The 18354-nt window shown below is 45.7% G+C and overlaps 1 protein-coding gene across 2 annotated transcripts in view; it reads right to left on the bottom strand.

Annotated features, from left to right (window-relative positions):
• LOC121284969 (basic leucine zipper and W2 domain-containing protein 1) overlaps positions 1–1645 on the bottom strand; it is a 39918-nt gene extending 38273 nt beyond the window's left edge. The window contains exon 1 of one of the 2 annotated variants that reach the window (XM_041200972.1): positions 1523–1645. The gene's annotated coding sequence lies outside the window, so the exon portion shown is untranslated. The remainder of the gene's footprint in view (positions 1–1522) is intronic. The other variant, XM_041200973.1, reaches the window with a different exon arrangement.
• Positions 1646–18354: the final 16709 nt, after the last annotated feature.

The raw sequence follows: 18354 nt of genomic DNA, 5'->3' as shown, positions 1-18354 counted from the left end.
CTTGTTTGATCGGCACAGACTCGATGGGCCGAAGGGCCTTTTTCTGTGCTGTAGACCTCTATGACTGAACGACAGTTCTATTCACCCTCCCTTCTTACCCACTTGCTGCTCCACCCCTAACCAACCCATCAACAGGAAATGAACTGGGACAAGCGAGGGGATTATTGTAGACGCAGTGTTGATCACAAACTCCCTAGGGACAGCCATGCCACCCCCCACCAAACTAAAACTTCAAAACCAACAGAGAAACACAATTTCCCTTTTCTGTTCAGTACCCAGTCTCCCAGCTTGGCAAATAAAAGCCAGCGACTTGAATCAACAATTTGGGGGCAGAGAAGAGAAAGCTGACAAGGGCAATAAACAGAATCCTGACCCACCCAACCTCACGAATCAGCGCCAAAAGACCAACCACAGGAACATTGAAAACAGGAGTAGGTCATTCAGCCCACCGCGCAAGCCTGCTCCACCATTCCATAGGATCACGACTGATCTTCTCCATCAAAATGCATTTGCCTGCACTACCCAGCCCACCCCCCACCCCCACCAAATCCCTTGTCCTGAAGGAAGTCACATCGGATTCAAAACGTTAACTCCTGCTTTTCTTTCTCCCTACAGAGGCTGCCAGGCCTGCTGAGTTTCCACACCCCCCACAAGTGAGTTCCAACCCCAGACCCCAGCCCCTGTTTTTAATCCTTCACATCGTTAAGATCTAGAAAAACAAACACCTCCTGCCCTGCCCTCACCAATCCACCCACACTGGTGGGGGTACCTCTCAGTGAGTGGGGGAGAGACAGGGACAGGAAGGGCCCAGACTAGTAGGCTGGTCAGGGAAGCACGTGGCCATGAAAATAAATAAATAATTATATCTTTTCCCCCTATACACACGGTACATGTCTATGTGCACATGCGCATAGATATAATACATACACACACACAAACACCTATAGATATATAATACAGTCAAGTTAAAACTCAAGTCCACTGAGGGGAAAAAAAATGGCCCGTCAGCCATTTTGTTAAAGTCAGAGTGAAGACACTGGGAGATTCCGGGGGAGGGGGCCTCACACGCACGCGCCGAGCGGAAAGGGGGCGGGGCGGAGAGGGGATGGCCCCGGTGGTCGAGGCCTTGCCGCAGGCCAGCCAGCCAACCCGGATTCCCTCCCCCCCACCCCACTCCCAGGCCACGTCGCTCACCGCGCGCACAACCCCCCCACCCCTCCCCCATCCCATGTGCCGGTTCCAACAGGAACAAACCGCCGCCCGTGCCGAAGCGCGAGCGGCTTCCAACTGCCACCCGGCGCGAGGGCCCAGGCTGAGGAAGAGGGAGGGGAGGAGGAGGCTCGCGCTGCCCTCGCCTCACATCCCCCCCACTCAAACCCACACCCGGCGACGGACGGACGGCAAGAGTTGCGTGCATCTCTGAAACCGTAGCCAGAAAAGTCGGGTTTTTTTTTCCTCCTATATATTTATTTATATATGTATAGATTCGGTGTCTATATGTTTGAAATATATATAAACTCACCGAGATAAATACTGCTGTGAAAGTCAGTGACACGCAAAGAGACTTGGGTCTAACGTTCAAATGGTGTCCGGCAGTAAGAATCTGAGCTGACTGCGCATGCACAGTGTTTTTACCCTCCGCCCCCTCCACCCAGCCCGGGGCCTGGACTATTCCACTGACTGTACAGGGGAGGGGAGGTGGGGGAGTACAGATGCTGATAGTACAGTCCAAGCGGGTTACAGACCATTCACGCGCGGGGGAGTGTGGGCGGGGTGGGTGGAAGCTCAGGTGATGCATCACTGGGAACCGGGGTTTAAGTCCGTGCTGAGCCGCGCTACTGATTTGATTTTATTTTTTTTCAACGGGTGGTTTCCTCCCTCGGTTACTGTGAAAAGTCACTTTTTTTTATTTTATTCCGCACTGGCCGTCAACCCTCTCTGGTTCAGCCCCTTGGTTCCGCCCGCCGGCGCCTGACGTCGCCCTGCTTAACCTGACTGTTGACGTAAGAAAACGTGAAAACAAAATACGGCGTCCCGCGTGCGTCAGAGGCAGGGGGCGGAGTGTGATTGAACAATGCGTTGCAGCAAAGCTGGGTGTGTGCATGTGCTACTGCTGTTCACTACAGTAGCACCCCAAGGGATTAAAGGCATGAGTAAAGCTCTCCTTATTCATCACTGCAGATAATTCCTCCCATTGGAGAGTCCAGCTGTGTAGCCTTTTTATTTTTGCTTTCACTCCTCCACCTGGGTGGCCAGAAGGGGGGACAGGAGGAGGCCACTCGACCCTACTAGCCCTTCAGTGAGATGGTGGTGGCTAGTCTCCAGCCCCTGCCCCCACATTCCTTTTGGTGAACAAAAGCCTATCAATGAAAGCAAAATGCTGCAGATGCTGGAGATCCGAAGCAAAAACAGAAAGCGCTGTAAAATCTCAGCAGGTCCGGCGTCATCTGTGCAGAGAGAACAAGAGTTAACGTTTCGAGTCCAGTATGACTTCTTCAGGACACCTATCAATCTCGGGTTTAAAATGGGCAATCAATCTGGGCCAATCTGGCCTCCTCCTGCACTCTAAAGACTATGTGATCCAATTGCTGTTTGCAGAAGAGAGTTCCAAACCTCCACTTGAGATGTGTGCCACACACTTCCTGGCGCCAGGTCCTCAGCGTAGCATTTACCTGAATATTAGATTGTGTCTGCTCTTTCCCTGCTTCAAGTATTTATTCAACTCTCCCTTTAAAGATGCACAATGGTCTCTACCTCCCACCACTCCCTGAGGCAGAGTGCTTCAACATAAAAAGAAAGTCTTACATTTGTCAGGAAGATATAATAATTGTCATAACGCTATTTATTGTAAAATGGTGGTATCTGTGTCTATATGAGCCTGTGTGTGAGTGAGATAATTGGATTAAAGGCAGCTAGGTTGGAGGCTTTGATGTAACAAAAGATGAGCTAGGTTTGAAATGTTAAGTAGGTAAAAGGGGAAGTTTAAAATGTAAGAGGTAAAGGGAACATTTGCATTTTAAATAAACCGGATTAGTTTGGATTCAAAGAGAGGGAGTGAAATGTTACACCTAGCCAGGTGAAGTTCAGACAGTCTTTATTTTTCCCAAGGATTGCTGGTAAAACTTAGTACTATGAGAGATTTTTATTATCAGAAAAGTAAAGTCCAAAGACATAGTGAAACAATTGGACTTTGCATTCAAAGTGGAAAATATGTATAAAGGAGCGAAGGCTGTGTGTAAGGGTAGGCATTTTTAAGATCTAACAAGTGTGAAAAGCCTTCAGCATCTACACCTCAAGCTGCTGTTTTCAAAGAACTAAAGTTAAGAAAACTCACTTTGAATTCGACTGGTTCAGAGTATTGTGTGTGTCACCTTGCCTGGGTCTTTTAAAATCTGTGTGTCTTACTGTTACCTTAACAGAAGTGTAACTGGGAGACAGATTAATTAGGGGATTTAGAAGTTATTATAGCAGTAATTTATAGATGAATGCATGTACTTAAAATATGTTCTTCTATTAATAAAGGTTTAATTTAGTTTTGTAAGGAACCTATAAAGCTTGATACTACTGAATTCAAGGCACACATCTCAAAATTTATACAAATTGCAAAACAAGTTGCTCCCTCTGGGATTTGAACAACTCAGCATTTACCAACGGCTGTGCCATAACACATTTATATATTATGGCACAGCCAATGGTAAATGCTGAACTGCTCAAATCTTAAAGGGAAACTTGAAACAGCCTCAACTGTTTTGCAATTTGTATAAATTTTGAGATGTGTGCCTAGAATTCAGTAGTAATAAGACCACCAAGTCTTATAGGTTCCTTACAAAACTAGATTAAACCTTTATTAATAGAAGAAATGATATTAAGTACATACATAAATCTATAACTTACTACTATGATAATTTCTAAATCCCCTAGTTAATCTAACCCCCAGTTACACTTTTGTTAAGGCAACAGTAAGACACACAGATTTTAAAAGACCCAGGCAAAGAAACGCACTATACCCTAAACAATCCAGTTCAAAGTGAGTTTCCTTAACTTCAGTTCTTTGTAGACAGCAGCTTGAGGCTGAGACGCTGGAGACTTTTTTCACACTTGTTAGATCTTAGAATTCCTTCGCTTTTATACAGCCTTCTCTCCTTTATCCATATTTTACCCTTTGAATGCAAAATTCCCATTGTTTCCTTATGTCTTTGGACTTTACTTCTTTGACAATACAAAATCTATCATAGTACCAATTTTACCAGTAATCTTTGGGAAAAATAAACACACTATTTCTTAACTTCTCCTGGCTAGGTGAGGATTTCATCCCTCCTTTGAAATCAATCTAGTGTGGTTTATTTAAAAATGCAAATGTTCCCTTTACACCAATGTTTACCTACTCAACATTTCAAACCTAGCTCATCTTCTGTTACATCAAAGCCTTCAGACCAGCTGCCTTTAATTCAATTAAGTCACAAACACACACACACAGAAATAGACCCATAGACACAGACCCCGCTATTACTCTATAATAAATTGCAATAACATGAAAATTATTGTATCTTCCTGACTAGTTATTGTATCTTCACTTTTCCAGACCCACCAGGCATCCTAAGGCATTTTAAAGCCAAAACATGAAGTGTTATAGGAATCACAGCAGACAATTTGCACACAGCAAACTCTCACAAACAGGAATGTGATAGTGACCAAATAATCTGTTTCTGTGATGTTGATTAAGGGATAAATTTGGGCCAGAACACCAAATCTTCTTCAAAATAATGTGGGATCTTTCACATTGACCTGGGAGATAAATGAGGCCTCAGATTAACATCACATCAAAAAACAATACCTCTGACAGTGTAGCTGTCCCTCAGTACTGCACAGTCAAGATGTTTATGTATGAAAACAAATGAAACTCGAATGCATAACCTCCTGGCTTTGGGGAGAGAGTGCTCTAATTGAGCCAAAGCTGATGTTTTAAACAGCACTCTGCATGAAACATTTTTCCTGACCTCTCCCCTGTAGGCAATTTTAAATTGGTGAAGCCTCCTCACTGATTTCCCTAACCTGAGGAAATAGTCTTTCCCTAATCAGTGTTTCAAAATCTTATATAACTTTTAAAAATATTGTTGTGCCTCTGTTCCAGTAGAAATGCTATATCTTCAAAATTCCCCAGATAATGAAGCAGTCCATGTCCACATGCAGCAAGAGCTGGATAACATTAAGGCTTGGGCTGGTAAGTGGCAAGTAAGATTCACACCACACAATGATCATCTCCAACAAGAGAGAATTTAACCATATCCCCTTGACATTCAATGGGAGTAACATCATTGAATCCCCCATAATCAACATTCTGCACGTCACCATTGACCAAAAACCCACCTGGGTCACATACATTAATGCAAAGGCTACTAGAGCAGGTCAGAGATTGGGAATTCCATAGTGATTGGTTCACAACTTGACTCCCCAAATCCTGTCCATCATCTACAAGGCACAAGTCAGGAGTGTGATGGAATAATCTCCACTTGCCTGGATGAGTGCAGCACCAACAACACTCAAGAAGCTCAACAATATGCAAGACAAAACAATGGCCTGATCAGCACCCCATTCACCAAATTAAATAGCCACTCCTTCCAACACTGATTTCCATGTGTTCCATCTACAGAATGTACTGCAGAAACTTGCCATGGCTTACGCAGCAGCAGCTTGCAAATCCAGGAGACCCACCACCTATGAGAACAAGTTTAGAAGGGGCATGGGAACGCCATCACCTTCAAGTCACGCACCATCTCGAATTGGACATATATCACCATTCCTTCATCATCGCCGGGTCAAATTCCATCTTAATTTGGACATATATCACCACTCCATCATTGCTGGGTCAAATTCCTGGAACATCTGACCTATAGCATTATGGGATCGTCTTCATCATGGGGACTGCAGCAGTTCAGGAAGGCAGCTTGCCACCACCTTCTCCAACTTTGGATTGGCAATGAATTGATCTTTGCCATTGATGTTCATATCCTGTGAACGAATTTTAAAAATAGGAGCTCAAGTCTCCTCATAACTACAGTTTTCCAACCCGATATTGTTCAAATGGATCTACACGTTACACTTTCCATGACTTTCATGCTGTTTGTATAACAGGGTACCCGAGACTGCACACACTACTTTAACTGCGGCCTAGCCACCATTTTATATCAAATGATCATGACTCATGTGGTCTATGTGCCAATCTATTTGTTATTTCATAGGATGTGGGCATCACTGGCAAGGCCAGCATTTGTTACCCATCCCTAATTACCCCTTGAACTGAGTGGCTTGCTAGGCCATTTTAAAAGGCGGTTAAGAGTCAACCACAATACTGTGGGTCTGGGGTCACATGTAGGCCAGACCAGGTAAGGATGGCAGATTTCCTCCCCTGAAGGACATTAGTGAACCAGATGTCAAACCCAAAGACCCAGAACCTCCATTCCACGGGGGGAATTGTAGCCCAGATGTACCCCAGAGATGCGCTGGGGGACACCACTGAAGTCCTCATACAAGCAAGTTTAAACTTCCAATGGTCAATTACCCTGCACTGGGAACCATCCTATACTCTGATTTAAATTGGAGAATTCAGATGTTACTTACTCACTTAGCAGAATAGCTACCCAGGAAATGTTAGAAGAATTAAAACCACTTCCAACTCTTGAGTAACTATGGTACTGATTCCACTCCACCCAACCTCCCATTGGACCCCCCGATCACCCCCAACCACTGACTACACTCCTGATCCCCCACCCCCCAACTACACTTTCGATTCCCCGACTACCCACATGATTCCCAACTACCCTCCCACCCCCTGAATAGCTCCCCCCTCCCCCAACTGCCCTCCCGACCCCCCCAACTACCCTTCCACCCCCTGACTATGTTCCCGATTCTCTGACTACCTTCCCGCCCCTGAATACTCCCCAATCCTCCATCTACCCTCCTAATTCCCTGACTACCCCACACCTCCCCGACTACCCTCCCACTTCTCCCCACTGATCCAACAACTAACCTCCCACCCTCCAACTACCACACACCCTTCAACTACACTCCAGTCCCTGACTACCCTCCCGTCCCGCCGACTATCCCCTCCGATCCCCTGTCAACCCTCCCAATTCCCCGACTATTCCACACCCGTGACTACCCTCCCGCCCTCTGACTACTCTCCAATCCCCCGACTACCCTCCCAACCCCTGACTATTCCCTGATACCCCGAAAACCCCAGACCTCCCGACTAGCCTCCTGATCCCCCGACTATCCCCCGATCCCCCAACTACCCTCCCGATCACCCAACTACCTCACACCTCCCAACTACCCTCCAGCCCCAACTACCCTCCCACCCCCCCCCGAACACCCGACTACTCCCCAATTCCCCGACTATACTCCAACCCCCTGACTACCCCATTCCCCTGACTATACTCCCACCCCCTGACTACCCCATTCCCCCCAGCTACTCTCCCACCCCCTGACTACCCTCCCAAACCACCTAACCACCCAACCTCCCCTCCCCCTGACCACTGGACACCCACCCCCATCAACCCCCTCCCCTCCAAACCACTTATCTTGCACACTTACTTTCTCCATATCTTCTCAGGTGGCTGGGACCTACAAACGTACCTGCTTTACGGCAGCTAATGCACTGGAAGGACTTCAGGAGCTGCCATGCTGCACATTTCTCACCAGGCCCAGGTCGGAAGTCTGTGTGAGAAATGTGCAGCTTTAGTAAGTAAAAAGGAGCAGAGTGGCAGTCCGATGGTGACTGCCACTCTTCGGAAGTTCTGGGCCAAAATTCTATTGATTTCTTACGCAACATCCTTTGGGTAAAAGATGTATTTGAACCCCCCCTTGAACATGTGTATGCTCATCCATACCCTTCAGTGTCTTTTCCATTAAGTGTATTCTACCATTGATTGCTCTTTTCCTCTCTATCGAAATGTAATACCTCACACATTAAACTGCAGATGCCACCAGCCTGCTCATCCTGCTAACCTGTCTGTCTCATCTTGAGGTAGTTTGCAGTCCCCTCACTGTTTCCCAGATATCCTACTTTATTATCGTAGGCATATATATATATTTCTATATGTTGTTGGCACCCTGCCATCTACGAAAGATGGGCACGCAGCAAAGAATCCATTGAGGTGGGTGTCTTCATTTGGTGCAACTTTGCTGATGGCCATGAAGGCCAATCCTTGAGAGGCAGGTTCTGCCATAAGTGCCACACATGAAGCTACCAGGTGCTGCTCTGGGTTGTTGTTTTCAGTGTTGGCGCCTGTTGCCAAGCTGCTGTAGCCACTGGTCATCATGGTGGTGAACGGCAGCTCCAAGGAGGTGTCGCCATTTCCCTCTTTTGCCTGCTAGTGACTCCCAAATGTGATAGTCGACGTTTAGGGCTTTTACGTCACGCTTGCAAGCATCCTTGAAGCAGAGCCTTGGGCCTCCCACTGGTCATCTGGCTCCAACTACCTCACCATACAGGAGGTCTTTGGGTATGTGACCATCTTCGATCCTGCGAATGTGCCCATTCCATCAAAGCTGCTCCTGTTTGATTAGTGCCAACACATTTGGGAGCTCTGCCTTTGGGAGGGCTGCCGCATTCATGATCTTGTCCTGTCAGGATATACACAGAATGCACTGCCAACAGCATAGATGGAAATTGTTGAGCTTCTTTTCTTGACAGCTGTAAGCCACCCATGTTTCACAGTCATACAGCAAGGTTCTGAGAACACAGGCTTTATAAACCACCAGCTTGGTTCTGAGAGTCAGCTTGGTTTTATCCCATGCACGTTTTGCGAGTTGGCCAAAGACGGTAGCTGTTTCCCCATGTGTGTATCAAGTTCTGCATCAAGGGACAGATTGTCTATCACCATGGACCTGAGGTAGCAGAGTTTGCTAACTACTACCAGTGGGATGTAATTTAGTGTGATCAGGGGCAGAAATGCAACACCTTGTTCTATGACCAAGATTTTCTTGGCACTTATAGTCAGGGAGAACAAGTTATAGGCACGGGAGAGACACATATATTTATATATAAGTAAAGTAAATATTATTTTTTCCTAATATTACTGTGGGATATTGTAAAGCAGGCTTGTGGGGTGTGTGTGTGTGTGTGAGACTAATTTAAGCAAACTGAAGACACTCAGACTGCAAGGTTTATATCATCAAAAGGATTAGGTGTAAGCAGGCATTTTGAAATGGAAATGGATGAGCTAACATTTGCACTTGTAGACAAGTTGAGAGGCTGTTTGAATTTCAAAGGGGAATTAGAAGGTGCCAAGGAAAATGTTTGCATCTTGCAGGAGTTCATGGGTAAACAAGCTGTGGGGATATCATGTTTTATTGAGCCAAAAGCAAAGCAAAGATGGAAACATGAAAGAAGTTTATATTCTGGGAAAAGTAACTTGCAAAGAAAGATTGAAACAATAGTATTTACAGATCAAAAAGGGAGAAAACATATTTCAGGAAAGATCAAAAGCTGTATGAGTGGAGTGGCCATATGAGATCTCGAAGTGTGTACTGTGAAGTAGCAACTTCTAGCCACCCCAGAGAAATGTGTGCTTGTTCCAGAAAGCAAGGTTTTGTTAAAAACCTTGGATTTCCAGTGTTGAGCGAGAAGGGGAGGGAAGCTGTGAAATACCTCCCTTATAGTAACAGTGAGTGCCTTACAGTAATATTACTGGATGTTTTATAGATTAAGAATCTATTTGGATTGTTGTCTGGAAAAGGGTATTTATTTGGGAGTCTAGCTAAGTAGAAATCATTTGAGAAATGTGGTAAGACTAAATTTAACTGTGTAACTGTAATTTCGTGTGCCTAAGTTTTCTTTTCTTTTGTTAATAAATGTTTTAACTTAATGCTTAAAATCTCTAAAAGTGGTAGTGGACTCTTTACTTCTGACTTTAGTGCATATACTTTCTCTTAATACAAATACAAACTGCAAATTGTTGTGATAGCTTGGCCAAGTTTCCTTTGGGATTTTGGTCAGCCGGTTAATTACCACCTGCCATATCATAACATACAATATTAATAATAAAAGTGAATCCAGCACTGACTCCTAGGTTACATCACTTCCAATTCTTCCCCGGTCCAAGTGACAATTCTTTGCCATGACTCTTTGTTTCCTGTCTGTCAATCAACATTCCATCCATGCTGCTACATTTCCTCTTACACCACCCACCAGAATTTTTTTTTTAAGCAGGCTTCTTCTGAGCTATGTTATTGAACACATGAAATCCCATATCCCCAGAGTGGGTGGCAGCTCCAGAACCACCTGCTTTGCAACCTGTCAGAAGTGAGGACTGATTGCCAGCCCTGACAGGGTGCAACCTGAGAAGCTATTTCCCCTGGCTGGAGAGTCTAGACCTATGCATCAGCGTCTCAGGATAAGGGGTCAGCCAGTTTGGACTGAGGTGAGGAGAAAATTCTTCACTTAGAGGGTTGTGAATCTTTGGAACTGTTTACCCCAGAGAGCTGTGGATGCCCAGTTGCTGAGTATATTCAAGACAGAAATTTGTAGAGTTTTAGGCTCTAAGGGATATGGGGATTGGAGAGGAAATAGAGTTGCTGCAGAATTTCAACCATGATCTTATTGAATGGCGGAACAGGCTCAAGGGACCATATGGCCTACTCTTGCTCCTATCTTTTATGTTCTTGGGTTAGGTTCTCTCAAGTGTGCTCAGACAGCTGCAATGCAGACCTTCAGCTGCACTGTTACTTCCTCAATGGACAGGAGATGTCATTTCTTGAATGGACATCTTCTTACAGCGGAGGTGGCTCAAACCTGGAGATACCCAGCGGCCATCCTTCCACCCATTCCTGCCTTGTGCAAATCACTTAAATGAAACTCCAAACTCCTTGGCTTTACATAAAAGACCACTGTTGTTAGAAAGGAGGGGAGGAGGAAGGTGGTGGAATGAATTAAATTGGACAGTCACAGTCGTATGTCTTTTGCATTGGTTGGCGATTATGCTTTGTGGGAAAACCCTTCAATGCAACCAAAATTGGAGGGTTTTGTAGCAGGTTGAATAATAGTGACAAGGACTGTGGATGGATTCAGTGTACGTTTCTCAGGGATGTCTTTATAACGGGTAGGTCAAAAGAAAAGAATGTAATGCAGGAGTGGTCAGGAGAATGATATGTTCAGGGGAAAGGTTTCAGGATGAAATTTCTTCAGGTCATAAGGAATGGGAGCACGAGTAGGCCATTTGGCCCATCAAACCTACTCTGCCATTCAATAAGATCATGACTGATCTGATTGTTGCTTGAATTTCACTTTCCTGTGCGCCATATCTGTTGACTCCTTTGGAAATCAAAAGTTTGTCTAACTCAGTCTTGAGTATAATCAATGACCCAGCCTCCATTGCTCTCTGGGGAAGAGAATTACTCACTTCTGACAGGTTGCAAAGCGGGTAGTTCTGGAGCTGCCACCCACTCTGGGGCTGCGGGATTTCATGTGTTCAATAATAGGCTCTGAAAGAATACATTCCTCCTCATCTCTAGTCTTAAATGGGAGATTCCTTATTTTTAAATTTTGCCTCCTAGTTCTAGATTTCCCTATGATGGGAAACATCCTCTTAGTATCTACCCTGTCAAGTCCCTGCAGAATTTTATATGTTTCAATAAGATCACCTCTCATACTTATAAACTCCAAAGAGTACAGGCTCAACCTGCTCAACCCTTCCTCACAAGACAATCCCTTCATCCAAGGAATCGGCCTAGTAAACCTTCTCTGAGCTGCTTCCAATGTAATTACATCCCTCCATAAGTAAGGAGGCCAAAACTGCGCACAGTACTTTAGGTGTGGTCTCACTAATGCCTTTACAGTTGTAACTCTTTTGAGTCAAAACAACTAAACTAAGTTAACAAAACCAGGGACAAAGTAAACGCAGCTCCTTAAAGGGAAACTGCAAAAATAAAAGACATAATGTAAATGGAAACTTACCAACATCAAATCAAAATGTGATTAAAGGGGGTGGATAAAACACCCTGGCCCCCGCAGTGCCCAGCGGGCATGGAAGGCCTCGACAGTGCCAGTGGACACTGCGTGCTCCATCTCCAGGAACACCCGGCTGCGAACATAGCTGCAGAAGAGAAGCAGACAGTTGGGTTGGACGACTCCCTCCATCGCCCGCTGCCTGGACCTGCAAATAGCCAACTTGGCCAGGCCCAGGAGCAGGTTCACGAGCAGGTCCTCCTCCTTCCCCGCACACCCCCCTCCCCCTCCTCCGCACTGGGAGCTCATACATCAGAAACATAGGACTAAAGTGCAAAACAACACAACAGTAAAAGGTTTTTCAAGAAACTAAAATGGGGCTGCAGCCCACAACAATTAACATAGGCATGGTCCATGGACTCCACAAGGCCACAAAAGACGCAAGTGTCTTGGGAGTCCATGAACCAACACAACCTACAGTTGTATGGGACTGCTGCGTGCAATACCCTCCACCCCAGGTCCCTGATGGAAAGTGGGAGGACACCCCCATAGAGGGCTCCCCCCAACTGGGGACCTAACAAGAAGAGTTTTTTCCTTCCAGCCAGAATTGAACCAGCAACCTAAGGATGATAATTTTACAGTCACCTACAGTGTTCCGCTCTACCAGCTGAGCTATCGAAGGGGAGCCTACAGCACTTCCCTACTTTTATATTCCGTCCCCCTTGCAATAAAAGGCCATGTTCCATTTGCTTTCCTAATTATTGGTTTCACCTGCATGCTAACCTTTTGTAATTCATGTACAAAGACACCCAGATCCCTCTGCACCACAACATACTGCAATCTCTCTTCACTTAAATGATATTTTGCTTTTCTATTTTCCCTGCCAAAGTGGACAACCTCACTTTTTCCCACATTGTGGTCCATCTGCCAATTTTTTATCCACTCACTTAACCTTTCTACATGCCCTTTGCAGACCCTTATATGCTCCTCACAGCCTGCTTTCCTGCATATCTTTGTATCATCTGCAAATTTGGCTACAATACAGATGCATAGCCCGGTAAGAGCTTAATTGTCCAGTGGCGTTTCTGAAAGCCCATTTTCCTCACCTACCAAATCATCCTGGTTTCCTCTGCCCTCTCCACTTGTAACTATTCAGGATGGATGCCCTTGTCAATGACTCTGTCGCAAGACAGAACAGTCCTCAATAACATCCTAATAAGCTCAATCCCCAAATTGTATTACAAATTGGCTCCAGGATGATCTGGGCATTGACACTTCTGCTTCAGAATATCAGGGCTGTTCTCAATGACCACTCAAGTGGGAGCATGAAGGCCAACTCTAGTAAAGCCACTCTTGCTGGGGCCTGCATCTCAGAGCCCATCACTCAGTGGGAGGGCACACCTGATAGTGTCAGTTAGATCCTGTAGACCATGAGAGAGAGTGCACTGAATCTTTCAAGAGGCTAACTGCCATTACGGTGTTTTATCCTAACTCTAAATGCCTGAAGGACATGGTCAAAATACCCATTTGGGATGTGCTGATTGGCCTGGAGCCTCTCTGTTAGGTGGGAGTTTGATCTTTCTGGCCACATCAATCACTTTAGGTAGAGCTGCAAAGAGTGTGTCCTGCCTCAGCTATTGACATTCAGGGTGGAATACACCTCCATATGACACCTACCCTCTCTCTGTCCTCCAAAATGGCTCTCAGAGTGTGTTTTTCACTCAGAATTTCTCTTTTCATGGTACGTACTCTGTCAGGGGGCTAAGACCTCACTGTCTCTCTCTCTCTCTCTTTTATATATATATATATATTTATCTATATACATATATATATATATATGTATATATCTCATCCTGGCTAATCTATAATTTTTTAAAAACTGGAAAAAGGCTTAAAATTGACTGAAGCCATGACTGGCTATGACTCACACCAAAGGAATTCCTGGCCTTCAGACCAGCAGCAACCTGGTTATCTCTAAAGAAGCGCCAAAGCCCTCTGTGGCTGCAGAGATCAAATCCGAAGGAAATGTACAGAAGCCCTTTCCATTTCTAAGGCCAGGCCCCAGGCAAATGGAGCCAATCCATCTGCGAGGACAAAAAGACCTCGAAACCTCTGTTGAACGTATTAATGGTTGAACCCTTTCAGGGATTCAGACCAGGAATATATATCCTTTGTCCAAACCAAGGTGCAGAAGTGGAAGTCATGTGACATTAAATCTCTCCACCTCCCTCCCACCCTCAACCCACAAAGCTGCTATAACCTGTAATATTGCCTTGTGGAGATGAAAAAGCTAGACTGCCATTTTCCGTTTAGCAGGCAGCAGGAGGAAAAAGGCTTTGAATACCTGGGTCTCCACTAACACTTTCTACTGGAACTTCTGTACTAGCGCCTACAAGACTAATTCACCTCTGCATGCCTCTCCCATTGTGGAAGTCATCGCTACTGGAAAAATGGATTACCCAGCATCAGCTCCAGCCGGCTAATCTCTGTGAAGGAATCCACCATTGGACTATTGGTTCTGGACTCTGGTGAAACAATCATTTTTATTTTCTCTGTGGTCTTTGCCCTGTACCTCTTCCTTTCCCTTATCGGTTCTTTATTGCACGAACGTACTATGAGTGGCGTAGCGCCACCCCCTCCCCCGTTTTGAATGCGTGTAAAATAACCTAACCCTTTTAGTTCACCCATTCTTGAGTTTGCTGTGGGGTTATTAATAGAAACTGGATCACACCAAAACTGAGGGGTTGAGAAATATGCTACCACTTACTAAGGAGGAACTCAAAAACTAAAAACACCTTTCTGTTTACGCACCGATGGTGAGGGGAGAAATCAGGACTGTTTAAATTAAACCCCCTCCTGTCCGTAACAGAAATTGGGAGCTCAAGTCCAGGAAAACCCAATTTGATTTTGACCAGAGTCCAAACTAAGAGACGAGCCAAATCTGATATAAAAGAGTCAATTGGAAGCTGAGGAAAACTCGGTGGCTGGAACAAAGCCTAAAACAAGGTAACTTATCACAGCAAGTTCCTTTTCCCTAACACTAAGTAAAATGGCAACGCTTGATGCCCAGACATTTGTTCAGCAAGGGAATTTAAATGGTGACACTTGGGCGACCCTTAGCACAGAACAAGTGGAAGCTGTACCTAGAGAGATACTTACCCAGAAAAATGAAAAGGAGTGAATTGATCCAGTCGTTGGTGGGACCATTTGGATCTCACATTGTCAGTGGAGCAGTTAGATGTTAAAGATCAATCATGAGTTTGAATCCTTTCCCCTAGCCAATTTCAAGGTGGAAAAGCTCAGGTTACAGCTAAAATTTCAGTAAAGGGAAAGAGAGAGCGAGAGAGAGAGAAAGGGAAAGAGAATTCCAGTTCCTAAAATTGGAAATGGAGCTAGCAGCTCAAGGGAAGAGAGAACAATTGGAAGCGGCAAGGGCAAATCTCTCTCTACCCAGGAGCACCCGCTATCCCTCTAACCTGGAATCACCCTCTGAGCCCTCAAGTAGGCGAGATTCATTCCCAAATTCGACGAGAGTGATGTGGAGACACCGTTTGCCACTTTAGAGAAAATATCAGGATAGCTAAAATGGCTGTCAGATATCTGGACATTCATAATTCGAGGGTAGCTGTCAGGGAGAGCCCAAGGGGCCTACTCCATGCTGCCTTCTGCTGTGTCCCTGAATTATGAGTGGACCAAGTCTGTCACTCTAAGTGCCTATGTGTTAGTCCTGAAGGCAAATCGCCAGCAATTCTGGAACACTTGTAAGAAGCCCACACAAACCTACATCAAGATTGAATGGCTGAAGCAAATCGTGTTTTGACTGATCGACAAGATATTTAAGAATCCCACACACCTATGAGGGGTTGCGTGAGCTAGTATTGTGGAAGAAATTCAAAAATTGTTTACCTGCGAACGCACCTAGAGGAGCAGAGAATCCTGACACCAAGGAATGCAGCAGTTACAGCAGACAGCTCTGCTCTCACCTATAGACCTGGAAACTTCCAAACCACTCCCAGGAGCATTGGAAAGATAAGAAGGTCGACCTAGATAGGAGATGCCCCGCACCCAGAAAAGAAAACACAAAGCAGGGTGCGAGAAACCCTCCTGCAGCCTGAAATGGGATGCAGTATAACGTGGGTAAGTGTGAAGTTATCCACTTCAGTAGGAAAAACAGAATGGCAGAGTACTATTTAAATGGTGATGGATTGAGAAATATTGGTCTACGAAGGGACCTGGGTGTCCTTGTACACCAATCACTGAAAGCAAGCATGCAGGGGCAGCAAGGAGTTAAGAATGCCACCGCTATATTGGCCTTCATTGAGGATTTGAGTACAGGAGCAAGGATGTCTTACTGCAGCTGTACAGAGCCTTGGTGAGACCACACCTGGCGTAGTGTGTGCAGTTTTGGTATCCTTACCTAAGAAAGGATATAATTGCCATAGAGGGAGTGCAGCGAAGATTCACCAGACTGATTCCTGGGATGGCAGGATTGTCGTATGAGGAGAGATTGGGCCACGAGGCCTGTATTCACTGGAGTTTAGAAGAGTGAGAGGGGATCTCATTGAAATGTATAAAATTCTGACAGGGCTGGACAGACTGGATGTAGGGATGATGTTTCCTCTGGCTGGGGTGGGGGGGGCTCTAGAACAAGGGGTCACAGTCTCAGGGTATGGGGTAGGCCATTAAGGACTGAGATGAGGAGAAATTTCTTCACTCAGAGGGTGGTGAACCTGTGGAATTCTCTACCACAGAAGGCTGTAAAGTCACTGAACATATTTAAGAAAGAATTAGATAGATTTCTGGACTCCAAAGATGTCAAGAGGTATGGGGAGAGTGGGAGTATGGTGTTGAGATAGATGATCAGCCATGATCATATTGAATGGTGGAGCAGGCTCAAAGGTCAAATGACCTACTCCTGTTCCTGTTGTCTATGTTTCTATGAAAGAAGAACTCCCGGAGACCAGTGTGTTCTCCACGCAACAAAAAAGGCCATTCCAGACCTGAGTGCTGGAGATTGCGCGGCAAGCCCATTGGCATAATAGGGCTTCACATGAGTAGTCCCCTGAAGGATGCTCCAATGGGTAGTGCAGCAGAGCAGGCAGAGGCTCTTGCTACAGAAACTTACCTTTTGGAAGGCGCGGCACTATGTGTGTCAGAGTCGGGCAAAGTCCCAGAGAGCTTCCGGTGTTTTACCCTTTCAGGAACAGTGTCCCCCTACTCATCCGAAAATGTAAGCAAGTCCATGGTACTGCTCCTGGACAGGGGCCACTCTGTCCTTAATGTTAGAGGGAAACCTAAAACCTACCACACTACGCACCACCCCCGCCCCCAAGTTCCTCCTGAAGGCCAAAGCACTGATCAGTGGAGTTGGAGGAAGATCTGTGTTTGCCCCCCCTCCATAGGATCCACCTCGAGCTTGGTGGGGGGTGGTGCCTTGTTGACCTTGTTTCAGGCCCTGTTGCAGTAGGAATTATCCCTAAACTACCAGTAGCAGGAATTGATTCCCTCCTTGGGAACGATTTGACGGTATTAGCCAGCAGTAGAAAAGAGGCCATGCCAATCAGCAGAAATCTGCAGAAGGGTAGAAAGCTGGGGAGGCCCAGAAAGATGAAATAGCACTCTTAGACTTTGGGCAAGAGATCGAAGGTAGCAAGGCTGAAACCGGGCCAGTAAAATTAAAAGAGGTCCAGGAAAGGCCCCTAGAATCCAAAATAGATTTACCCCATTAGTTAAATTGGGACCAGGGAAGTCCTAGAACAAGGAAAGAAATAGTGAGGGAGGTGACCCACATAGTCGAAGAGCCTGAGGGAAGGCAGGTTATTAAGCCTGGAATGGAAAAGGGAAAGGACTTGCTTGAAGTATATTGAGCAGAAACGTTCTTTCTGACACTAAATAGGGACAAACGGAGTTCCCAAACAAATGAGCAGATAGGGAATGAGATGCCTCCCCCAGCCGAAAAGCCACAAAGGAGTGTAGCTAGAACTGCACCTCCACTTGAGGGTAGAAGTGTTCCAGGGGGACATGGAACAAGTTAGGAGAGCGTCCCATCCAAAACCAAAGGCTCCAGCCAGGAAGCCATTAACTGGACTGACCAGTAGCTTTATGGCAAATTTGAATGTGGACCAAAAAAGTTCCCAAATTGGCCCAGGAAGATTGACGGTAATGCTTCACTTAGTTGAAAAGCCGCCAGGAGATACAGCAAGAGCTGACCATCCACTAGAGGACAGAAGTGTCCCAAAAGACACATAACCTACTGCACAACTGACCAGCAGAGGAACCTCAACCAGATTGGACCCTATGCTCACCCATCACAATTCAGAATTACAAGGTGACTGGGCAGAGTTAACCACCCTATTAACAACGAGCCTTATCTGGTATGGATGTGGGAGAGGCCCTTCCCAGAAGGCCAT

The sequence above is a fragment of the Carcharodon carcharias genome, chromosome 12, assembly GCF_017639515.1.
Source record: "Carcharodon carcharias isolate sCarCar2 chromosome 12, sCarCar2.pri, whole genome shotgun sequence".
Classification (NCBI taxonomy): Eukaryota; Metazoa; Chordata; class Chondrichthyes; order Lamniformes; family Lamnidae; genus Carcharodon; species Carcharodon carcharias.
Note: the sequence above shows the minus strand (reverse complement) of the source record. Positions and strands in the feature narration are given on the sequence as shown.